Below are 26875 nucleotides of genomic sequence, written 5' to 3' on the forward strand. Positions count from 1 at the left end.
TACTCTTTGAGGGGATCAAGATGGTTATGTTACTCTGACCCTCCTTTTTCAGATAGGAGTGACCTCATGGTCAACAGCTGCCGTTTTGGTCTATGACCACTATGTTTCATTGCAGCTTGGAGAGCAATTTGTAACCAGAGGATGAAAGCAATACAAGTATTCCATCTCCTAGGGACACTTGCCTCAGGTTAGCCCTTCAGTTATATAAGGGCAGTTGATGTTCTTGGCCCTTGAGCAAATCCATATTAAAATCAATTTTTCCTTGTCCTCGAAACCTGCCTCCTGGCCATTGAAAACCCACAAACACTGACATTAACTAGTACTTAGGTAGCTTGTTGTTGTTCGTTTCAATTCCTCTGCATGCATGGCTTGGGTATATACCATTTGAAGCCGTACCTGCTGTTATACAGCTGCTCAAGCCACCTACATCTGGGTCGTTTCCTGCGGAGACTGCATCTGTTCATGTTGATTGTCTACACTAACTCACATTGGGCACAAATGAACACATTAAACGGGTCAGGGCATACACAGCCATTCATTTGTTTAACAAATAGATTCACAGTCACATGTTCTGTGGGGGTTCACATGACCGGTCCCTAAAATGGGATGAAGAGGGGATGAGAATACACAACACCGGAAGGTGTCCTCACAGAGAAAGGATGCACAACAGTGTCCGTTGTAAAAGTCTTTTATTAAACCCACACACACACACACCCACATCCCATCATTGGAAAACTATTAGTGACTCAATTTTGCAGTCCGACTGGAGGCTGCATCTGATGAGACTGATATGGTAGACTGCCCAGAACAAAGGCCTGGGTCATGCCCACAGACACCACCAGCTAAAAACCATTAGCGACATAACTGTTGCACAGTATCTAAGAAAAGCTAAGACCACCACCTAAGATACATACAAACAACTACTCACTATTGTCACTATTGTGGCTGCAAATAGAGTGTCAGGACAAGAACTGTTATGTGGAGATTAAGTGAAGATGGTGGAAGATTTTTCTTTTTAATGAACCCCCATTAAGTGTAAGATTTATAAAAGGAGAGACATAGCACTCTCTGCTTTTGAGCTTTCTGTCTCTGAAACATTTATGCAAATTGTCATCTCCTACTCTCCTAATCAAAAAGTAATCTGTAGAGGTCAAAGTACAATATGCATTTGAAAACTATAGAACATCATTGGTCACATAATTAAAACTGTCTCTTATCCTCTCCATCCAGGACTACAATTTGAAACATCCAAGGTCACCAGTCTGTGACCACAAAGTGACATGTCATAAATCATAATATGTGATTTAATTAGTTTTGATCTCAAATCTTCCTCTTCTGCCTGTTTTCCCTGTTCTCTCTGGAGAGGACGGGGACTATTCTGCTCTTTAACTGTGCAGTTTACAGCATAAAGCAATGTGAGATGTTTGCAAATTACAGGGATAGTGAGTAGAGACAGTGAAGCTATCTTTCTTCATCTTGCGCGCTCTGTCTCTCGGAGCGAAGATGGATGTTGCTCCACCAGCTGCTTCCAAGAGGGTTGATGATGGCCGCTTAATACTCTAATCCAGCAGCTAATGCTGATTTTCAGATGAGATGCTCTTGAGATGATAAAATCAACAGAGAAACAACAGCAGGCCTATAGTTTGTCATGCTTTGTTTTTTTAATATAAATAATTCAATTTAAAAATGATTATTTGAAAGATTATTATTATTATTGATTTATTATCTGCTTTTGTTTATCTTTTACACTGAAAAAAATCTTATAAAATAAGTGCTACAAAGGATTTTGACATCTTATAGTGATAGTTTTCTAATTTTCTATTGCATTGGTTTATATTAGGTTGTTCATGATATAAAGTCTACCAACTGCTTGTCAAGATGCTGGTTTAGCAGAAACCAAACTGCAGCCCTTTTGAGACTGTCCACCCATTAAAAAGCAACCCCACAGGTTGTTTGTGCAAGCACATTATTAGGACCCATTGTTAGGTTTTATTAGTAAGTGACATCTAGTATTAGTCTTTTCAGCGAACCTAAACGAGTTGTTTTTGTGCCTTAACTGAAACAAACCTTTCCCATTAGCACTGTCATCGTAAGGGTTTATCTGCAGCATATCTCCTGCTGCTGTAGGGGTGTTAATTCAGGGGATGCTCCCTTTGAGTTGAATCAGAGGATAGGGATAAATGGCCTGTATGGTCATTTAGGCTGGAGGACTTGTTGCCCTTTTCTCCTCTGAATGTCTGGCTGTTTTTTTTCTGCCACCTTCATCTCTATCCCTCTCATCCTCTGGGCTCATGTCTACTTTGGCTTTCTCTTTCTTTCTCTTCATTAGAATATCTTTCATGTCTTTTGCTTGACCCCATTTCTCCTCAGTCCTGCAAGCTTGTTCATCCTAAAGCATTTTTAGAAAACTTATCCAGGATCAGACTCATAGACACTAATGGTCAAAAGAGGATATCTGTGGATTATGTCTCTTACCTCTTGACAGCTGACTAGAGACATGAGTAACATGACTGCAAGATAGTATAGCTATCTTGGTGTGTGTGTGTGTGTGTGTGTGTGTGTGTGTGTGCATGTGTGTGTGTGTCATTCCGCATCTCAAATAACAAATTGCTGCAGAATCATACTGAGCCTAAGGGGCCGATCTCACAGAGATGCTTTGCTAAAGATGAGTCCTCTTTACACCTCGCCTTGTGTTGGACACAAAGGGTGAGTGCACCTAGGGCTGTTCTGGCCTGAGCAATTTGGTCAACTTTTGTTACTGAGGTTTTTTTTTTTTTTTTTAAATAAAACTTGTAAACCGCTAAAAACAAAAAGAGAAGAGACAAAACGAGAGATGAGACAACATGTTGTAAGAGTCATGTAAAGTACAAAATATAAATCTCATGTTTTATGAACAAAATGTGGGTGTTTTAAAGCAGTATGGTTCCTCTCAGCTTTACAGAACTGTTTCGCCTCTTCCAGCTTTACTGTTTAGGTTTTAAAGGAGCTATTAGTAAGTTTTGATTCTAATAGAAGTTCTGTAAAGCTGAAACTCCTCTGCTGAGCAATGCATTGCCATTTATTGAGTCACAGAGCATGAGACTATGTTTAGCTATCAGAACTCACAGTTGCATCGATCTGCAGGTGCAACTGTGGAGCAGCACACTGATCATCAGGGTCTGCCTGTACTTATAGAGTTGGTTACAGTGTGTAACCTTTTTTCTATTTCACCCTACCTGTTTGCCCTCTCACGGACTCTACAGAGCCAATAGATACACTGCCTGCCATGACAATGACACAATATTTCGAGAATGACTTGTGCCGCCATGTGTGTCACTAATAGCCACACTCCAAGCTGTTGACAGCAGTGAATGAGGAAATCAAGCCAGCAACACTCGACTGCACCTATGAAAGTTGCATGTGTGTGTGTCACAGTGTAAACCCTGAAAGACACGGGCACACCTCAGAACTGTTGCAGATGGAATGGGTTTGGGGCAAGCCCAAGGAGAAACAACAAAGCAGCACTGAGCAGCAGACCCATCCTTATCGCCTTGGGAAAGGTAGTGGATGCAGTAACATCACATGACCCAGTTCACAACATCAAATCTCTCTGAGATAAAACTGCACTAAAGGGCAGGGCATAGCCCAGGACATTTTGACTGACCTACTGATTTTGCTCAGACAGAAAAGCTGCCTGAGCAACACAGCCGCATGTCATCAGGTAGATAACATTCAGACAGAGCAGAACTCTCTCTTTTGTCTTTTAATGCAGTTCCTATAAAGCTGTAGATTGTTTTATAAGGAACCATTGGAGGTTGTTTTTTATAGAATACAAATTCCAGAAAGAGGGTGACTTTTATTTACAATCTAGTGGAAGACCGTTTTTCTTTTCTTTTTTTAATTAAGCAACTTTCAGAGCAGTGCGTTTTTCAAATGCGTCTGTGACAGGAAATTCATTTAGGCATGACAATGTACAATAGAGGTAATATAAAACTAATTACATATTTGTTCATCCCCAAAACTCCCTGTCCCTTGCATATACAGAATTCAGTAGGCTATTTAAAATGTGCTGTAAAAAATGCTAATCTACACAGACTGCCAGGAAGTTGAAACTTAAAGTTATAGTTTGACATTTTGAGAAGGACAGTTATTCACTTAATTGCTGAGAGTTAAATGAGGAGATCAATAGCACTGTCATGTCCCTCTTGTAAACATGTAGCTGGAGCTAACATCTAGTTAGCTTAGCTTGGTGCAAAGACTGGAAACAGGGGAAACAGCTTGTTGGCTCTGTCCAAAAGTAACACAAGCCACCTTTTTTTAAAAATGTTTTTTTAAGTGTAAACAAGCGAGATATATTGTGTTAATTAAGAAGCTTGTAGGTTTATTGTGTTACTTTCAGAGTAAGCCATGCAGGCTGGTTCCCAGTTTCCGGTCTTTGTGGTAAGCTAAACTAAACTGGCTGTTGGCTAGATTCAGATTTAACAGCATTTGGTATGAAAGCAAATAAGCAACGAACAAAAACTATGGGGGACAGGACGACTCATTTTATGGCACGGTTTCTGAATATGGGCTGTGTACATTTCTCTATGGATTGAGTATTAATAGGCCTATAGAACCTAGACCTGCTTTATATTTTAAAAAAGACATGGAAATCACACTTTACACAATACTGGACCTTTAAGCCTCAAGAAGAAACATTCACCCAAATTTTCATTGGTAATTTCCAAATTTTTACTTTCATTCAGACAACCCTTATCCTCAACACAATCATCAGTGATCAGAAACATACAAGCAGCTACACACCTTAGAAGTAATTAATTCATGTTCTCATTCATACTTTGCCATAGCACACACACTCAAACATCCATGCCATGTTCATGTTCATTCATAATGGTGCTCACGTCCACAGGCACACTGTCACCAGGGAGATGATTGCTTCTGTTCCACAGTAGGCAGCACAGTGGGGGTCGGAGTTGTGTGTCTGATGCTCAGTCTGCCCCGGGCATTCAGCACATGCAATCTCCCCGTGAAAATTTATTCACACACACTCAAGTTCTTTTTAACAGTCTCCCTGCCTTCAATGAAACATGCACACGAACAAATGTGCAAACACACACATGTGAAACTGTAAACAGACACATAATATGTAGCACTCACTCGGGTGAATAGTGATGAGGACATTTGCATATACTGAGCTGTTGTTTATCTGAGCATGCTAGTTATTGCTATTATTGTATATGTATACTCTGTATTTGCCAACTCAACCATATCTTTGCCTCAGCTTTCCTACCAAAATATTTTGTGAATTTATTCGTAATGATCCTTCCTGCTTTTAAAACCAGGCCCAAAACTGTCAGTATATCCCCTTAATCTGCTGCCTCAAGCCTGAGTTTGGGGCCAAGTGTAAGTGGAGTTGCACCAAACTCATCCACTATGTGCATGTTACACAGCTTTTTTCCAGTGTCATGCTGAGGTCGCCAAACATTTTTGACTGCTTTCGTCAGGATGGTGTCTGAGACTGCACTTCATTCACCAGTGATGATACAAAGATCACATGAAAAATCTTAATGACCATAAGTGCACAACATATAGTAAGGTGATCATCTTTTCAGAGTATTCAGCAGCAAATACAACCTTTCAAATTGTTTCTCGATACAAGGCGACAAATTCTGTAGTCTTTCAACCTCATTTTTCAAACTCGTTTCTCAAAACACACTCAGATCTCTTCCATCTAGTTATTTGTAAAATATTATACAAAAAATACAAAAAATTACACCAAGTCTGGGTCTCATTCAGTCTGCCTGGGTTTAAGTAAAGTTGTTGTATAAAGGAAGAATTATAAACATATTACCAAAAAAAGCATTTCTCTCCTGAGCTTAGACCAAAGGTTCCTCTTTGAAATGATTGGTGTTAGTTAGTTCTCAACTTCTGAGCTTTATTCTTCAGATCCAGGTCTTGCTCTCTGTGCCGTCTGCTTATGTTGCTGAATATCAAGAGAGTCAAGGAAATTAATTTCCTCATCTCGGCATCTATGATCTTCTTTTGGAATGACCTTTCATTTCCAAAGTTTTGAACTGATTTTTGAAAAATTTTACTCAGCAGCACAAAACCTGCTCTTGTCAGGGCTTTAAAAACAACATATTGTTGAATACTGATAATGTCGAGGTCAATGTTAGTGCTCCTTCACCTTTTCCTACTGTTGACCCTTGCATTGACGGAGTGAGGCAGAGGGTTGGTATCTCAGCAACTGTAAACTGTATTGATGTGATTTTCATGCCAATGGTAAGAATTGGACAATAATAAGAGCTGGGGTTATTTCAATAACCTGGCATTTCACACGCTCTCCACTATTTATACCTGGCTTCACACCACTGTGTAGATCCCAAATATTAAATTGACTAAGTAATCAAAAACATATATACTGTATGAATGTGTACAGGGATGCACCAAGGTCCTTTCAACCTACACAATGAAAGAACCATATGTGATGTTGGTGTTCACATGCTTATTGTGTTATATAGATGTGACTTCTAAATATACTGTAGCTGTATGAGATTATGCTCGTCTTCCCTCCTGGGTTCTTAAAGGGGCAACCTGACCAGGGGCTACAAAGAGCTGCTCATCTGTTCAAATGTTACCTCTTACCTCTCTAAATCCAGTGACAGGGAAAGCAGCCAGTTCGATTGTTGTTTTCTCTCGTTTTGTCATATTTGGCTTTGTAACACTTAAGGCTTGTTTTCCTGCCACTAATCTAAAATTTGACCATCTTATCATTTTGAAAACGAAAAATTTCAGAGTATATCTGACATGGAAAGCAATGAAATCAGTCGGATTATTATTGTGATTATTCTACTCAATCTACATGTGCAGAAAGTTCCCTGACATACAGTAGACTTCAAATCTACAAATCCTCTCGACTGCCAGCTCTAATATTATAGTTAACAGGTTGCTCTCTGCCAAACTCTTAGATTATATCATTAGCAGAGCAGTACTCCAATTAAGTAATCTATTATTGCACTGGAATTTCTGTATAAGCTACAGAAAAGACCTTCAAATAAAAACAAACAAAAACGTCCACTTATCAGGTCTTTCCAGCTGACTTAAAGATGACCATGACATGAAGTTGAAAGCAACAGAAAAAGCTAGTTGATGGACCTTAAGTCAAGACTATGTTTGTGCAGGTGCATTGCACCATATATTGTAAATAAAGATGGTCAGAGCCTCCATAATATCACCCATATGTTTCTGAAGAGCATTGTTGAAACTCAGAGTGGGCTGCTCCACCATTGCCATCTTGGCAGTACCTGACTGCGCCTAACTCCCGGCTAATCCCAAAATGGGCAAAGAGGTGGGGATTGTGTGGAGCCAAGACTTGGGTGCATGCTGGTTTGCAGCAAGCAGACATTGACCCACCTGTCACTCAAAGCAACCACACTCTCAATTATGCATATCATAAGCCTTAATAACTGGGAGGAACTGCAGTTTTTGGCACTTTGTAGTTGTCTTCATTTTTCAGCCCGAGAGGATGCTGCTTGCTTTGCACGAATAAAGAATGTTTTTGTAGACATTAACCAGAGTGCTAAATTTTTCAAGCGCCTCTGAATCAGAAAACACATAAATAGCATTTCAATAGAAAACTTAAACTGCCTATGCTTGTGCATATACACAACCACATTTAATACTCAAAATTCAATTGCAGTTGTTATGCATTGGTGTATACTCCACACATGAATAAAATACATGCAAATCATAATGTGTAGAGGTTGAAAAAAACTTTAACTCAAGGAAGAAATCTAGAAATGAGGCAGACGTGGGAATCATCTGCGCCCTGTGCCTCCAGTCATGAAAACACCAAATACACTGCTGCTACCTCTGAGCACAGTGCACTTGACTACGCTTTACACCCGGAAATTAGTGCCTGTAGTGTCACACACAAAAAGCAGGTCATGCCAGATGGCATAGGTTAATAAGATAATGGATCTCAAAACAGTTCTCTATTACACTTTTTTAATCATTTATCTTTGGGAGATCAAATCAGTGACTCGAGTACTAAAATATTTCACTGGAGAGTCCTCATGATGATTTTGGATTAAATTTATGTTCATCGAATAAAATAATTTAAATAGTATAGTAGTTATATTTAAAATGTAGTCCTATGTGTGTTTTATCAAAATCAAAATGTTCAAAAACGCCCAAATTCAAAATTGGTTTAAGGTTAAAGGTGATGACGCACAAGCAGATATTCAGAAGCAAACTGGGCCAGAAAATTTAGCTGTAAGCACTTTAACAGACATACAACTCCAAAACGGGCTGAGAGGAGGATACTTTTTGCTGTAGGAATTCCATATAAGGAGAATTTCACCACCTCTTTCCACAGACAAGATTTTTTTCACATAAAAGGGTTCCTCTCATCTGCTACTGTTAAATATGGCCCTAAGTCTGCAGTCATGCAGTAATCCACTGAGTGTGAACCAAGACAGGTCTGATAATCTTGTCATTTTTGGAGTTCCTGTAATAATAAATTATAGACCCTCTCACAGCTCTTCAGGGAAAATAGCTGTAAATGTGGCTCCAGTACAGACTTGACAGTTCAAAGTAATATCTGTAGTTAATTGTCCCCTCAACATAAGATCACTTTCTAATAACATAAAATATTCAACAACATTAGAGTAAAACTTGATTTGAGCAAAGACATGTGGTTGAACTCTGTTCCCATAACTATGATTTTATTAGTTTTCCAAGAACCGGTGGTTATTTTTAGTAGATGTAGCCCCTTAGCAACTAATAACTTGTGCTGCACAAGTTCAAAGTTTGGTGCTCTGACTCTGCTCTGTTCTGTTGTTTATCGTCCCCAAAATATAATGCTATATTTGTATCTATATTATCTGAAGCTTTAGGCTCTCTGGTGTCTCTCTTGCATCCTGACAAAGTCGTGATTTTGACCATTCGCACGGATGAGTGTGTCAAATGGCTTTGCTGCAGAACATCTCGGAGCCCTTCTGAGACTACTCAGTTTTTCTTAATTTAGTTCTTACTTTAACTGGATGTTTACTGTTTGGTCCTGTGAGAAGTGTGTGTGATCACAGACCCATTGTGTTTGAATCCACTTGTCGTTCTCACATCTTCAAAGATTTGAATGCTCAAACATTTACCTCTGTATTTGCCAACTCAACCATATCTTTGCCTCAGCTCTCCTACCAAAATATTTTGTGAATTTATTTGTAATGATCCTTCCTGCTTTTAAAACCAGGCCCAAAACTGTCAGTATATCCCCTTAATCTGTTGCCTCAAGCCTGAGTTTGGGGCCAAGTGTAGGTGGAGTTGCACCAAACTCATCCACTATGTGCATGTTACACAGCTTTTTTCCAGTGTCATGCTGAGGTCGCCAAACATTTTTGACTGCTTTCATCAGGATGGTGTCTGAGACTGCACTTCATTCACCAGTGATGATACAAAGATCACATGAAAAATCTTAATGACCATAAGTGCACAACATATAGTAAGGTGATCATGTTTTCAGAGTATTCAGCAGCAAATACAACCTTTCAAATTGTTTCTAGATACAAGGCGACAAATTCTGTATTCTTTCAACCTCATTTTTCAAACTCGTTTCTCAAAACACACTCAGATCTCTTCCATCTAGTTATTTGTAAAATATTATACAAAAAATACAAAAAATTACACCAAGTCTGGGTCTCATTCAGTCTGCTTGGGTTTAAGTACAGTTGTTGTATAAAGGAAGAATTATAAAAATATTACAAAAAAAGCATTTCTTTCCTGAGCTTGGACCAAAGGTTCCTCTTTGAAATGATTGGTGTTAGTTAGTTCTCAACTTCTGAGCTTTACTCTTCAGATCCAGGTCTTGCTCTCTGTGCCGTCTGCTTATGTTGCTGAATATCGAGAGAGTCAAGGAAATTAATTTCCTCATCTCGGCAAGTTTTGAACAGAGTGGATATTTTTGAAAAATTTCACTCAGCAGCACAAAACCTGCTCTTGTCAGGGCTTTAAAAACGACATATTGTTGAATACTGATAATGTCGAGGTCACTGTTAGTACTTCTTAACCTTTTGCTACTGTTGACCCTTGCATTGACAGAGTGAGGCAGAGGGTTGGAATCTCAGCAACTGTAAAGCCCACTATCCTTAATTACATGTGAAATGCCTCAAGACTTAGTCCTTGGAATGTTTTTTTTCTTTGTATGTGCACCTCTGGGTCACTTGATGAGTCAAAGACACAACATCTGCTTAAATTCCTGAGCACTCAAATGTCAAAGGGTCAGGGAGATGGTGGGCACTAACCTGTAAAGTCACTGGCATGTATGATATTGTTGCTTTCAACGCTCAACATGGATTCTGTTATGCTTCCATCATTAGATGCTCTCATCTGAGTCTATTAAATACCCCTTCTCCTCAAAATCAAGCTTCTAACCTTGTTAACATATCCATATGAGTTTTTTTTAATATATATAATACAAGACATATCATGAGTGAAATAAGCAGTCGACACGAGAATTCCCAGGTGGGAACTGCAATGAACCAATGACTCAAATCTCACAGGAACAAACAGCCAGGCTTCCATTCGTCGTAAACCCAAGCGACCACTCCCGTCAACTTGTTGGGATGAGGGGCATTCAAAAATAAACCTGATACCTTGTCAGTACAAAGAGCGAAAGTTTGCAGTAGCACAACCACTGTGTCAGCCACTGCCAGTTGCAAGCTAACAAACAGCATAAACAAATTAAAGATGCTAACTACACTAACCATTCTGATACGTCTGCTAGTTGCGGATTTTGTTCACAACAGACTCGTCATCTGAGTCTCTCCAACATGTGGCTGAGTCTCTCCGATGTTTCCTCTAAAAAAACTCTTGAGTCGGGGTCTGACTGAGGCTCAAACATGTGGCTGAGTCTCTCCCATGTTTCCACCACCAATCATCTTGATCTGCTCTGCTCTTTCACCTGTCAACCTAGAGCAGGCACTGGTGGTGGGCGGGGCACGATGAGGAAGTAAATGTAGATGTACTTCCAGCTGGTTTTCTGTTTTTCAAGTGGGAAAATATTGTTAAACAAAATGTTCATCACAGCAGAGTATTTTTACATAGAGATAAAAAAAAAAACAGTTCACATTGATATTTGTAGCTTGGAAACAAAGCTTTTGCACTAAAGTACACAAATTGTGATCAAGTTGTGTTTTTCTGGAATATGTTAGAAGTTAATTAAACCCTCATCTTCCTAACACATTTGGACAAAGAACAAACTTGTGATGCTCAAGCTGTCTGGTGATTTTCTGCAACACTTAACTAGTGAGACAGGAAGCTTTGGATTCACTCAGTGCCTCACCATCTTAATATTGGTAAATCTTACACTAACACTGGCATAGTAATGTCTGTCTCACCTTCCATACAGATAGTGTCGAGACTGCTCTTGCATGAAAAACTGCAGTTTTCCCACGTTGAACTATGACTGTTTCCCTGTGAAGCAAAAGCCTGGCATTGTTATAGTTTTTGACCCCAACACCGGAGACAGTAGTTCACATCTCTGTGTGTTTCTAACAGCCAGCATGTGGTTTCTTTTCCTTTAACCATTACCACTTAGCTTTAGTTGCCTAAACTTGACCAAGAAAGGTGGAAGATCTGCAGCAGTAGATCAGAAAACACTCATATGACCAATTTTTTCCAATGGTCACATGCATTTTGAAAACACTGACATGTGATGTCATCCTGCCAATAGGGAGCACCAGATCACCAAAAATTTACATGGCTTGTTTCAGAGGGCAACGACCACCTTAGCTGTTTAGGTTTTCACATATAATGGACCATCTGTGGGACATAGCCAATGGTGATGCATTTGATCATGAACCTTTAAATCAAATAATTAATTCAAACTATCCCAAAGGATCTGCATGTCTCCTCTGCTGTGTTTGGTGAACTGATGTTAGGATATTGTTCATGTACATTACCCACAACACTTCATTCACCACGGTCGATTACACAGGTGCATCAGAAGTGTTGCTTCTTGTCGGAGGGATTTTTAGAGTTTTATTTTCTTGGGAGTGTTTGATTGGAACATATGGAAGATATGATTGGACGCTGGACGGATGGATTATCTGAACAGTAGGGATGTTTTGATAGCACTGAACCTTGTTTAATAGTGACTATTCCCTCATTAGAATAGTAGTAAATGAAGAGAGGTAACGGTGAGGTCTGTGGATTATCCCGAATGAATACTGCTTTTTCTTCTAAAGATAAACCGTTGAGTCTTTTTCAAGGTTTGAGCACCACACCTCCACTGTATTGGAGAAGGGATGAACCTGGGGGATTTTGTGTGTGTGCGTGTGTGTGTGCGTGCGTGTTGTTGTTTTTAATGTAGTTTCAAGTTCATGCTCAGATTTAGCATTGGTTTTGTTCTTCCTTTTGACTCCTATCAAAATGTACTGTCTACCTAGTGCTGCCCTTCCTACAAACCTGGTAAAGGTAAAGTCACAAGTCAAAACAGAAAAGCAATTTAAACATGCCCTGTCAACACAATATCTGTCTCCCTTAGGTCGCACATCTTCAGATACCTTGTGTCAGTGATATGGGAGGCAGGAGTCTAAAAGAAAATTGAGTATGAAAGTCTTGATTCTCATCATCTGTCCATGTAATTCTTTGAATCATTTTTGATGAAGGTAGATTATATTAGAGATATGAAACTGACATGATTAAATATATTGTGGCCATTCTGTTCTTCAGACAGTAAGAAACGGACCACTTGCTATTTATAGGCCCTCTATTTTTAGTCACAATGGTGCCACAGGAATTGACAAATTGAAAAGCACAGCACGTGCCAGACTTAGCCTCTACAGCTCACCCCCTTCCACTTCCTTGGATGCATCTTTCTCCTTCCTTTCCCCCACCGTCTCACTGAGGAATTTTTTTTTTTCTTCTCCCTCCCAACATTAACATTATGTCTCGCTCTTTTTCTTTCCCCGTTCTTCCGTTACCTGCCCTTTCATTCAAATCATTCCCTGACTCGTTTCAGCTCCCCTCACTCTCTCCTCTCCTCCTCTCCATTCAGTCGTGAACCACTGACTACACAGTCACGTTTTGCTTCATACTTTCGCAAACCCCTGAAGGCAAGCCATTTCAGGATATTTCACAGCAGAGCAACACACCAACTCTGTCAGTCTCACAGACGTGAGCATACAAGCCCACGTCAGTGAGAGAGCACAGACACGCACACGTACCCCAACCCGCACAAACAGGCTCGCTTCTTTTTTTCCATAACCTGCCACAACTGATAGGGTTTTACCACACCGAGATGTTTTGTGTGCCATTTGCAAATAAGCCAAGCAGCAACAAAAGCAAAGGATGGGATTTGCTGGAGGCAAGAAACAGCACAATTCATATATAGATTCATAAATGTATGAATGCAGCGGAGCTAAAAATAAATTCACTTTTATTTATTTATTTTCTCCTACACCCCCCCCCCCCCCCCCACACTCCCCGCCCAAAATCATTCAGCTCATGCTTGTGCTTTGCTCTCAGAGGAAATGTGCTAAAAATAGAGGTGTTTCCCATGCACGTTCCAGAATTATTTCCCTCAGTCACTAACCCTCGCTCCCCCTCCCTCCTGGTCTGTTCTTTGCACACACACACTTCATTCATTTACAATCCTCTGTCAGCCAGATGCACAGCAGTCATTTAAGTTGGATGGTTGCCCACATAGGCAGGGGCTAATGCTCCTTATCTATAGACACACACCCACACACACACACACATACATATATATATATAATCAATCAGTTTGCCAATTTGTTAATTGCTGTTTGTGTTCCAGGTCCATAACAACCCAACAGAAACCACTCTGGCTCAATAACACATGGGGTATAAGTTTTTGTTTCTTTGTGGATGAAAGAAAAACAAAATCAATAACAGCCTTGTGTCCTTAAAACCTGCGTACAAGCCTGTTTTGAGGGAAACATAATTGCTGCCGATATTATATTCAGTCAAAAAGAGTTGAAAGTCCTATCAAGACGTTCGTGGTGGATGGTGGGTGTGGGTGAGGTTAGGGAAACTTTTTTTGTAAATGTATGTGTTTATGTAATATGTAACAACAACAAGGAGCCAATAGACTTCAAAATGGTCATGTTATAGAAAAAGTTGTTCCACAGCGGACATGAGATTTCCAGTGATTCTTGTGACACAGAATGGTTGAATCTACAAGATGAACATCAGTCAGAAATAGTCACCATGAAATTGGTGATGCAAACATTTATCACAGCTGAAAGAAATATGTCTCAGTCCTCAATAGACTTGACTCAAACAACCATATAGGTTGTTTGCCCCTACCCCCAGATACGACTCATCGGAGCGTTCCAGTCCTTTGTTGTCATGGTAACATATAGTAGGTCATACAGGTTTATAGGAGCACAGTCTCAATGGAAGATACTTGACTTGGAGGTAGACATGGGGGTGGGAAGGGAGACAGGGTGCCATGAAACTACGGAGGGGAGCCTTGGTTTGAAAATGTCTGGAAACCAATGATCTAGGAGGCAGGGTTGCTCTATCACACCCTGTAGATAAAATCATTAACAACACCCTCCAGTCTAAAATGTACAAGTAAACTAAGCACTGTGTTTGTGATTAGATTTACTATATAAAAAACAAAAAAAAACCAAACAAAAAACATTATTATTTATTTCAGACTCCACTATACAATGACACTTCACAACCTCACAACTGGGGATAGATTTGCACATGCAATCTGTTTTTAAATTAACATCCAATTGACAAAGGCAGAGGCTGATTACACACTCAGCCACAGCAGCTGTGTCCGTAAGTGTAAAAAAGGTTTGTTAAAGCAGCAGAGGTCATTAAACAAATGTGTAAGGAGACGGAAAAGAAAAGTAAAGACATAAATAGACTGCATTTAAAAAGAAAAAAAATAATTCCAAGCCCCCTGTGCAATACCGAGTGGAGGGAAGGTTGAGATCAAACTTAATGACCAGAAAGCCACACCTCCCCGTTCACTCTTTGTTTGGTGGTATTAAATACTCACCTTTTGTCTTGAGTTATTACTTCTTCTCTCTTCCTAAGAAGTTGTATTATTCTCACCTCTTTTTTTCTGCTATCATGGTGATTTCTATTGAGGAGGTTAATTAAATTTTCTCCCACCGGTACCAGCCTTTAATATACCCATGAAATTTTCGCAGCTACTTCTCAGACCTATTTTTCTTTTTTTTTTCTTTTTAATTGCATGAATCCGGAGCAACCAAATCTATCCCATCTTCTCAGTATTTGTGTGATCCCCTCAAATGCATATGTAATAAGGAGAGAGGTGCACTCAACTGATTACTCTCAAAACTGACTCTCTGTATGCTTATTACAATACCTGATTATGTTTCACAAATGGATGACAGGGTTGTCCATAGCGAAGGAGCATCAGATTTTTCTTTTTTTAAAAAGATTAATCTTTTGGATGACCTTGTGTTTTGATTGGTTGCTCAAAGTTCAGATGACAGCAGGGCTTGATTTCAAGGCAAAAGTTTGGGAATCCCATTATCACAAAGTCCAGCTGCAAAGTATTACCCCCCTTTTAGCTGTGCTGAGCCAAACCAAGCCATGATCTCATGCTTTCATCTGCACTTACCTGCATGAGTGTAGGTCCTGCTTGGTAGCAGAGCACATCCTGTGATGATGTCACACTTAAGTAAAAAGCATGTCTTGGCTCAACACACGTGTGGTCAGGCTGGTGACCACACGTGTGTTGAGTGCTGTAGAGAGAACACGCCATTTGAAAATGTCTCACTATGTGCAGCTCTCTTTGCAGCTTGCAACTGAATCTCTGCGATTTGGAGTTTTGTTCCACTCTTATGTTCTTGTTTGAGACAGATGAACAGATCAGTGATTGCTTTCCTGCAGCTGTTTCAGAGCTATATGTGCTGTATTAATTTAGGGCTACTGCAAACTGAACATTTCCCACTGGAAACCAGCAGAAGGCTTTTTTTTTTTGTTTGTTTTCAGCGAGATTGGTGATTGGTGATTAGTGCTATTGTTCAGTAAAGACTGGTCTTGATAAGAAGATATGGACGCTCTTTTGTCAGTGGATCAATGTTGAATATTGTAGGGGCCAACGGTAGCAGAGGCAGCAGCCACAGTGAGTTGTGAGATGATGAAGATGCAGGCAACAGGCTGGTATTGTGCTTCGTGTGGACGAGCACATCACCAGCCATGCCTTCAGCAATGCCCTTTATACAGTAGCACACAGCAAAACATTGGCTCTGTGCTACCCCTACCATCAAGTGTGGGAAAAACAGCCTATATATAAATCATATTTCTTCTTGTCACAAAAAGGATTTTAGAGATACAAATTTATGCAACATGCATTTTTATCTCAAGTGAAAAATTCACAGGAAAATAACTGGACAGGAAAGATGAATGTATCCCTGTGTACAGAAAACCACAGGATGCATCTCCTAATGTAAAAATCCAGCAACGCCATAAACTGCTCTGTCACAAAACTCCTTCAGCAATTCAAATCAATAATGCTGCAGAACACCTGAACTGAATTTCACGTTTCCATAGAGGGAAACATTCCCCTTATACCATTTTCCCTGGGTTGAAGCCTGAGGAGCAGAGGAGAGACGAGGAGCAGAGGCGAGACAAGTTTCCGACAGCGCCCTGGAAGTGTGTTAAAGCATGTTTGGTACTGGTAGCAAAGTAGCAATGCAAAAACCTGACAACAGTGGTAGTTCGGAGCTAATGGAAAGTCTGTGTCATTGCTGATGCCCATGAGATGAAATTATCTGTAGTGAACGGTGGGATTGCACGAGCAGAAAATGGGAGTTGATGTGTTTTACATCGACATATATTCTGTCGTTGCACCTCAGCTGGTCACTGAGTTCTTCCAACTGATAATCTGGAGCTTCTTTTGGACATTTGGTTGTGTTACACCATGGCTACCCATGTTGTAGTCACTGGAGTGCTTCTCTTATTGTCACTACTGCTGACATTAATAAAAACAGTAATGCATTTAACCTGACGAATCTATGCACTCATCAAGTCTTTTTCCAAGTTAAACAAATTTTTTGTTGAAGTTGTTATCATTAATCTTCATCTTCATCTGTTAGTAATAGTCCTCAGTGACTTATCTGAAAGTAGGCAGGTGCATATGTGTATACAGTATATCATAGAAATATAAATAACAAGGATAATACGTACAATGCAGTGGCGTGAGAAGTACAACTATGTAAAAAATGTCACATTACAATTAATTCTACCTAGGTAAATGTACAAAAGTAGCAAATCCTATTAGCGTTGCATCAGTGCATATGCAGAATTTTATTATTGTAGCCTAACTACAGAGAACTTAAGAAAAAGCAAAGATCTTCTTCACTAACTTGTAGGCTAATTATATTTTTGACTCTTTAATCTTTGTTTTTTTGGTGAAATAATTTTACCTTTCGGGGCCATGAACAGTTATTTAAATGTAACCATCTGACAAATTCAGTCTCAGTATTTGATGGAACTGCGAAGAATTCATAGACATCTGAAACATGATAAGGTATCTCAGTTAGACACAGCTTTTTATTTATTTATTCATTTAACCAAAAAGGTACATTTTTAAGTCAAATATGTGTCTGAAAAGTAGAAGCTGTTGCTGTCAAATACAGTTGATGGGAAAACAGGACCTTATATTTGTAGAAGTATTAAGTAGCATGAAATAGTTATTCTCAAGTAAAGTACAAATACTTCAAGATGTTACTTAAGTATAGTAAATGTTCTGTGGATCCACTAGTAACATGTTAAACTTGTAAAGATGCATAAAAGATCAATAAAAAAAACTAGATAATTGAAATATATATAGACAATTCATGGAGGTTCATCTCCGCTGGAATATTTAATCTAATAACAGACTGTTCGTGTTAAGTGCACACCTTCAGTTCAGAGAGAGTGAGAACGTTCTGTTCAGTGCGTTCAGTGTTCTTTGTTGTGTTGTGCTTGTCAAACAGCATCAAGCTAGTTTACGTAGACTTGTTCAAACTGTTGACAGGCCATGTTGTGTTGAGTGTAGACATCCTGAGGGTGGTAACAAGAGTGGAAAATGAAGACTTCACTGAACTTATGCAACACTTTCTAACCATCCCTTAAAACAAGCAATCAAGCTAGTCTCAGAGCACATGGAGTCTCTTTGGTGGAATGTCGACGGTGCTTAGGTGCTCTACCTTATTCCCCTGCACAGGGCTGCAGGAGCACCTTGGGTATTGTTTGCCATTAGCCACTAGACTGTACAACATTTACTGCTCAAATGGTCTCCTCCTGCAAAGCGAAGAGGATGTTTTGCGATTATGGAAACAGGAGCCTTGAAAGTGCATTACATCTCTCACAAATACCTACATGGCATGGAAAAATGGACGGCGCTCAGCAAGAAGACGATCAATGAACACAGAAGCCGTGCAGCTTTAGCACGCCTTCCCATATCAAGGGTGTCTGTCATCTCAGAAACTCACTGAGGGTGTTTGCAGCAAGCTCAGTTGGACTATATGCCACTAAGTGTTTAGGAAAAACAACTTCTGAGCTATTGCTTGCCAAAGGAAAAGCCTGCTTCTTAAATGTTTGCAGGGTTGAAATGGCACCTAGTAATTTTAACCTGATCAATGAAAGGTATGGGTTTATATTTGTCCATGCGTGTATCATTTACACTAATATTATGATACCATACGTTAAAATGAGTGTACGGTGTGTTAAACTAAAATTACTCAAATTATGATGCTGCCATTAGGGGACCATGACATTTAACCATGAACTGATTTAACTGAATTTTATACCGATGTGACAGTAATTTTCTTATAGTCACACATTTAGAAAAAGAAAGGAGCATTTTATAAAAGTTTATTTTTGATGTAGACATTGTAGACATAATCAAGTGACCTAATATATAGCCTAATGTGAACCCAGCGCTAGAAGTACCGATCCCACCCAGAATCAACACCCAATGCTGCAGCTTGCTCCTTCTTATAGTTTGCTGGTCATTGATCTGCAATATCTGTGCAGGGAAGTTACACATGGTTAGGGTTATGGAAACATGATGATGATGGTTAACTATGGTTAAGGTGTGCTTAAGGTTAGGCAACTAAGCCACTTATTTATGGCAGGATCATGGCTAAGAAATAAGCAAACATTACTTGAAGGACTTAAACTCAGGTCACCCAATATAACATTTCAGATACTTACTCTCTTAGATAGTAATGCAAAATTACTATAAACTTGCTACTTACAGGGCACATCAGACTACATCCTGCATTGATACTGAATGTTGTCATAAGTCAGTCACTGCAGCTTTGTCCGATATGAACATAATTCCTCAGCACACTGGGCTGTGAATTCAGATATAAAATTGTCGCCTGGATGAAAGTATTCTATTGATTGAAAACATGATAGCGCTTGATAAGCCACTGATACTTCAAGCCTTTGTTGCTGTAAGTTTATTTTAGATTAATTCAAACCTCCAACAATAAAAAGAAAAATCAATTATGGCAGGTTAAAACATGTCTTGCTTCAGGGCACCTCAGAGGGTGTACTGAAAAAGGGAGCAGGGAATACACTTTTACTTCCTGACCCGGGTATAGCATTCCAGTGCAGGGATCAAACTGATGATCTGATGTGCCGCCTGACTGCCACAGCTAATTTCCACCCCTTCCACTTAATAACTGTTACCTTTTCTAATCCATTTCTTTTAAACCCAATGCCTTCATCTTTAGCTATTCAAGTGTTCTTGGAAAATTTGATTCAGACTGATTGTCTTCCCCTCCAGCTAAATTTGTGCTACAATTGAATTTTGGTTGTAATTTTACCAGCGGGTGACACCCATGAGACCATATACTCTGCCTGTTAATGTGCTCATTAGCATGCAATTCAGTTAGACCCACACTAGCACCAGGTTAATCTGCTCTTTGTGTAAAGCAGCAATAACAACCTTGGGGTCTGACCCTTTTTTGTTGCACTACACAATCTATTATTCTCTGATCCATTTTTTTCTCCTACTCATTAGTGTCAGACAATGAGATGAAGTAGGGATATACTGTGGAGGACACTTGTGATTCTAAGATAGACCGGCTGATCCCCTGATATTGGATAACAAATTAGTTTTTATGCTTTATGAGCCCTAGTTGTTTGATGTTGCGTGTCTATTAAGCCTCTTGAGAAGTATCAGAAGTTAACTAAAATAAATAGCAATGACCCACAAAAAATATGGAGTTAAAATGACGAAAAATTAGATTTAAAGTACAAGTACACTCCAGTAGGTGGTATTATAAGTAAAGCGTGAGAATGCCACGTAGGACATGAAAAATACAAACTTTTTACCTTAAATGTCATTAAACTATTGGATCTCTCTGTGTGAGCATTAAAATGTTGCCAGATTGAGGTGATGAATCCACACTGATTTCTGACAAGGTGCCGATAGTTTTACACACCAGACTTTCAATATTTACTGAAATCAATATTGATGGATCCATCCATTAATTTATCCATCATGCAAAAGGTGCTGGAAAATTATCCAAGATGGCTTATTAAACAAGTCAAATAAAACTATAACAAGGATGAAATTAACAATGTAGAATACACTACACAAAGTCTGCTCAATGTGCCATTTATTATTTTCTTACGATAACACATTTTTATTTCATTTTTTAAATTTATTTCCTATAATTTAAAAAGGTTTTGTCTGGAAATGATCAGCTAGTATAAACATAAGCCCATAATTACGACATTTATTGTTGATTGGAACGGTCCTTCTCTATAAAAGCTGAATGTGCAGACTTTGCCAGAGGCTGGTTGAGAGTATTGCAATTCAAGCAGTGCTGTACCACTTTGTAACTTCTGTTTAATAAAGCACTCTTTAAATAATGCAAAAAAAAAGAAAGAAAAACTGTTATCTATGTTTCCATCAGATCATCAACACAAACAACAGCTTCTGTTTGATGGAAGCCAATTGTGTTCCTGATGCGCTAGCTTGGTCCGCACACACAGACCATAACCTAGATATCCTAAGATGGAGGTAAACATTGGCTTAAGAATAATAAGCCTTAACTGACAATATTCAACAGAATGATAATGGAATCACCAAGCTACTGTCAGATTAAGGGAGCCACCTGCCAATGTTTTCTTTGATTTTTCAGAAAATCTGTCGGGTTGAGCTCATCTGCCGGTCAGACTACACTTCTTGCAATCACTCCATTGATTGGCTGCCTGCTGAGAAACTATACGCTTGTTACCACGTGAATAAAAAAAAAACATGCTTTGAGTGCTGAATGAGAGATTTGAGGTGAATTTGGCACGTTGACGACTGAACACACATGTTTAAGGACCAGAGGGCCACACCTGACTTATCAGAAGATCAATAAATTGTATGAATAACCCTGTAAAAACAACATAATAAAATAAACAATGTGACAATAAACATGAATGGGGGACCAAACCAACATTAAAACAAAGGAATAATAAGAGAAAGAAAGCCAACAATAAGCAGGTTAATTAAGGGCAATGTAAACACATGCTTCGACAGTTTATTAGGTTGCTTGACAACACTGTGTTTATGATACTGGATATCAGAACACTGTCTAATTTATGTACGGAAGGTAAAGTTAATTAGCCAACATTCATAGAAAATACAGCTGAGGTGGAACTAAAGATATAACATTTACAGAATAAAATATAATGTGTAGAATGGATTCAATATAAATTCCTTTATCATTTCATATAATTGTTTTGAGTTTTTATGGGTATTAACTGTTTATTTTTTCAGAATTTATTTCTCAATGTTTTTTTTATTTTCAGTTTCTTTGATCAATTTATTCATATATTACTTCTTAATAATGTTATTAGAAAGATGGAGAAGATGAATTAATTAATGAGTAAAGCAATATAAAATATGAGACATAAAGCCAACAATAACCAGGTTAGTTAAAGAATCCGCACTTTGTTATGCATTGCATTTTATTCAATTCCATTAATTACTTAGACTTCAGCACAAAAATGGGTGACTCTCACTTTTTTGGTATCATTTCTTGTTATGTCATTTTGTTCCCCACACAACTTTCATTAAACAGAATAAATCCAAATAACTTATTTAATTTTGTATTAATGTTTATGTTCATTGGTTGTGAGCGATTAAATTAAAAATCTTACCAATAGCTTAATCGGTTGGTTGCACTGAGCCTTGTCATACTCAATGCAGAAGGAGGTGAAAATTTACATATGTACAGCAGAGAATACACAATGACTTCAGAGGCACAGTCTGTGTATTGCCATTGTTTTCCAGATTAGATTTCTCTGCCTTGCCATCTTGGGTGGAATCCAACTCTCGTCTTGTCGATCCCCAGTGAGATGCCTTTGAGAGCTTCAATTGTGAGGAGCATGAGGCAGAGGAGAAGCCATTTTCTGAAACTCCATTCTGTGCAGCTTCCAAAGGCTGAGCAGATTTTATGTGAAGGGAGAAAACAGGCTGAAGAGATGGGTCAAATCCTATAAGGGTACTTAAGTGTGCTTTAAAGTTGAGATTGTTTTTTAGGGCCAAACAGCTGAATGCTCTCGCCTGGCCAAATCAGATGGTTGTCTGTCTCAATTGCTGAAGACTGAAGTAAAAAAAAAAGAGAAAGGGAATAAAGAAAATGGGCAGGAAATGAAGATGGCTGCAGTAAAAGGCTGGCAGATAAGGAAGAAAGAGTATGTGATATCTTTGTTTACTTTTCAGGCAGTTATGAATCATGACGATGCTCCAAATATTAAGTGACTTTGAAAAGAATTTGTCCAATTAATTGTGCTTCATAAAAATCTGTGCGGTGGGGTGGGGGGTGGGGGGCGGGGGGTGGGGTGTTTAATCTGATCAAATTAAAGGAACAGTTAGACATTTTAGGAAATGCACTTATCTGCCCTCTTAGCTGAGAAGAACGGTATCACCGTAAGCAAGACAGAATTTCTTGACATTTCCTGACATATTGCTTTAAAGCTTAAATCAGACACTTTAACTTTATCACCCTGTGTGTCTGCTTCTTTCTCCCTGGGAGGCACAGAGACCTGAATCTATTGCACCATAATAGTGACTATGCTGCGGACCCGGTCGCATGCTTCACTTCACCTCTCTGAGGAAAACATTAAATCTTCTCGTTAACAGACCAATTCCCTTTTCAATTACATTTCTTTTTCATTCCTCTGCCATACAGCTACTGAAAAATCACCAATAACAAGTCACAGAGATAGCTCTATATTAAATTTACTGCAATGCCGGGACACCAGACCATTGCTCTGAGTTGACCGTTTATCTGTTCTGTTAAACATTAGCTGTGAAGACCCACTGTCTCGTCAGAATTAATTAAGAGTAGTCATTTGTCTTAGAATTTAACTGTTATAATTAAGCCGATCACCAGCGATTTACCAGGCTTCTCTTTTGGGGATATCATTCATCTCCAAGTGAAATCCAAGACAGACATGATTGTGCTTACATTAATTAAAACGCTCTCACTGGGTACCTTTGAGTCGTGAAAATAGCCAGCTAGGCCATTTGGACACAACCTTAAGGATTAAGTAGTTTGCTTAAATAACCACCACTGTGCTGGGAATAGATCCTGGATGTGATGTGCCTATGTTAAAAAACATCCAAGCTGCTGCTACGATACTGCTGTGCCTGAGAGTGAAACCAAAAATGTGTAGCTCCCCATAGTCCTCATCACACTGCTGCCCTCATCAAAACTGTGTGTAATCAAATTTGATCTTAAATAGGCAAAAAACTATTTTACTGCAACTGTTGGTATTTTTTTTAAATACATTTTTCATTAATCAATTGATGGTTGAAATATAAATATAATATTAATTCCAATTTTTCTAAATAATAATGAATGTCTGCAGTGCTCTTGGCACTACCAGGGCCAGTGCATCGACACATAGCCCCATAGTGGACCTGAATGAAGCAGACATACACAGATTGCCATTGTTTTAATTGCAATTTTTTGTTTTGACATGCATGATGTCTTCATTAAGCTGGATTTACAGGCATGAGTTAAGGGTAGGCACCATAGGCTATGCAGTAACTAACATGCACCTCTTAAAAAAAGACTAGGTCAAAAACCTAATACATGGCTGGACCGCATCATAGGCTATTTACATTCTGCCTAATGGCAGCCGTTTTCTGCCCTTCATCTGTTCGCTTCTCTCTTCCTCTCTGTGCTCACACCGGATTTCCAAAAAAGCTGTTTTTCATTTGCATGTTTTTATGTTTCTGATGTCAGACAATAGAACAAGTATGAAATAGTCACTGAAACTCAGCCAATGAAGCTGTTGTCGGCACCAGATGTGCTGTGATCTCGGCTTTATTTAAAATAATCACTAAGAGAGGAAGTTAGAAGCCTGTTCACATCCGCTGCCATGAGGTCAGCATAGAGAGGTGGGCCTGCAGAGAGAAAGCCCGACCTGGCACTCGCTGAGCAACACTGGCGACGGTCTTATCTGGAAAATAGATAAAGTTTGACCAAAAAGTCACTAGATTTGTCGCTGGGTGCTTTTTTGGAAAAAATTAAAAGTTGGTTAATGTAGCGACAAGGGCGCTTAGTTGATTACACTGCTTGTTTGCGCTAAATCATTTTGAAAGAGTAACGACCAATGTAAGCCGGTCGACCAGTGGTGTAATCTAACCACTCGGTCATGCAGCATGCGGCTGACCAACAGTGTAACTTGATCAATCAATCAGTCAGTCAGTCAACGACATTCACGTTTATAAGGATGACCCCACCATTGTGGTACCACATGGCAATAGCAAAAGCTGTGATTGGTCAGCTCAGGCTTCCCCCTACGTGTTTTTTTTCTGATGCTTGTGTATTGTTGATGATGAGGATAACATAAACAAGTTGAAAGAAGGCTTCTCCTTTTCACTAACATACATCTAACAAAATCGTCTCCTCTGCAAATCTGCTCACTGCGATTATCACTCTGTGTTGCAGAGAATGAAAGAACGTGAACATGGTTGCTCAGTAATACTTTATTCAGTAGACTAGGCTAAATAGAAGATACCTTCATGTAATAATACATTAATTCTGTACACACATTGCTCACCATCACTGTATGTCACAACGTAATTCAAAGAAATTAACCACAATTACTGTGGCAAATAAAGCAACCTGATCACATACACCTGTCCATTCAGCTAATGTCATATTGCCACTAAGTATTAAAACGAAATACTACAAGAGGGAGGGCTAATCCATGTCTTCATGAAGACAGTGCAGCACAGTAATGATGGTGGAAAAATGGAGACAACAAAGAATTGCAAACAAAGAAAAGTGAAATCAACAGAGCAAACTGAAATCAAAGTGATTCGGGTCACACCTAATTTCTCACAAAGGATTAAGGGGAATTCTGAGAAAGACCCATTGGTTGGCTTAATAACAATGGTTTTCCGAATGCACCAGTCTTTTTTGAGAGTCTGAGTTTGGTGTCATGTGGTTGTGATTAAATGCCTGACTGGCCTTTTTCCTCAGTCCCTCTTTTTTTTTTTTTTTTTCTTACAACCAGTCTTTTTTTTGTCAATTTTATGATGATGATCATAACTCTTGAGACTTGTAAAAAGCCATTTATTGGAGATGCAATAGGTGTGACTGATCCTTCACCTTGACGAAAACAGAGGCGGTAGCGTGTGTGTGTGTGCGGCAGGTGTAAAGCTCTTTCGGTGTCTATGCTAAAAATCCTACTTTTTATCAAAGCCTTTTTCATTTCAAAATGTATTTTCCTTCACCAACAGCAGGAAAGGCTGTATTCATGAACTGCTTATTTAATCAATACATTACCATATGAAATGGTAAGGAGTGATGGCTTCAATAGTTCCATAAATATCACAGGTCCACACATCACTGAAGGGCAGAATATCATTAGTGTTGTCTCATGCTGAAGTCTGATTAGTCAGATTATTCACAGCGTTTTCTCAGGTGCCCCTGGAAACTGTAGCCCCCCCGAGACGCTGCAACTCCTGGCCCCCCACTGAGCCTGGCTTAAGACAGCACCAGGAAACTCTGGTCCATTGAAACCTGTAATTATTATGGGATTGGCTTCAACTGTGTTGGTCCACGAGGATAGCTTTGTTTCTACCAAGATAGACACTTTGAAAGAAAAAACCAAGGTGTAAAGCTTTCTGTTCTCGCACAGCTTTATGCAGTTTACAATGATAACGGGGATACATTTAATGAGCTGATCGAAAATGCAGTCTCTGGCTGACTTTGTAATGTTTCCAGCCGATGTGATGTAAACTCAGAATCATGTAAAAGGACTTAAATGTGCACCTGATGGCAACATGATACTGAGCTAAAAGCCTGAGGCTAAGTCTGCCCCCCCCCCCCCCCCCCCCTCCCCGGTTCAATGCACGTGTTATATAGGTGATAAGGAAAAATGTAAGATCAGACTTTTTTTTCCAGTTTCCAGTTTAAGGATGAGGACAGTCCAATGTGTTTGAGGAACAACACAATCTCCAATAATGAGTTTGGCAGAAAGCTGGGATGTAGCCAGTTTATAGCTAATATTATAATACTAGCTAATGTTGCGACTGCTAAGCTATATTTGAACAATTGCAGTTTGGGGATTTGGGCTTAGCAAACACTCAATTGGTGAAGTTTCTCAAAAGTTTAACTAAATAATCTAAAAGTAGGTTAAAGAATATGGAAGAAAATAAATGACAGCGTCTTGTCCCAGCAAATTGGCAGTGAAACTGAGGACTGCATTTACATTCATTGGCTCTCTCTTGTCTCAGATTATATTAGATGAATCCATCACAATGGAAATCGCAAATCAGCCTCAGCTGCAAGCAGAACCAAGGATGCAGCAAAGGAGGTCATCTGTTAAGACGCACACGGACACACATACGGACACACACGCACAC

The sequence above is a fragment of the Seriola aureovittata genome, chromosome 3, assembly GCF_021018895.1.
Source record: "Seriola aureovittata isolate HTS-2021-v1 ecotype China chromosome 3, ASM2101889v1, whole genome shotgun sequence".
NCBI lineage: Eukaryota > Metazoa > Chordata > Actinopteri > Carangiformes > Carangidae > Seriola > Seriola aureovittata.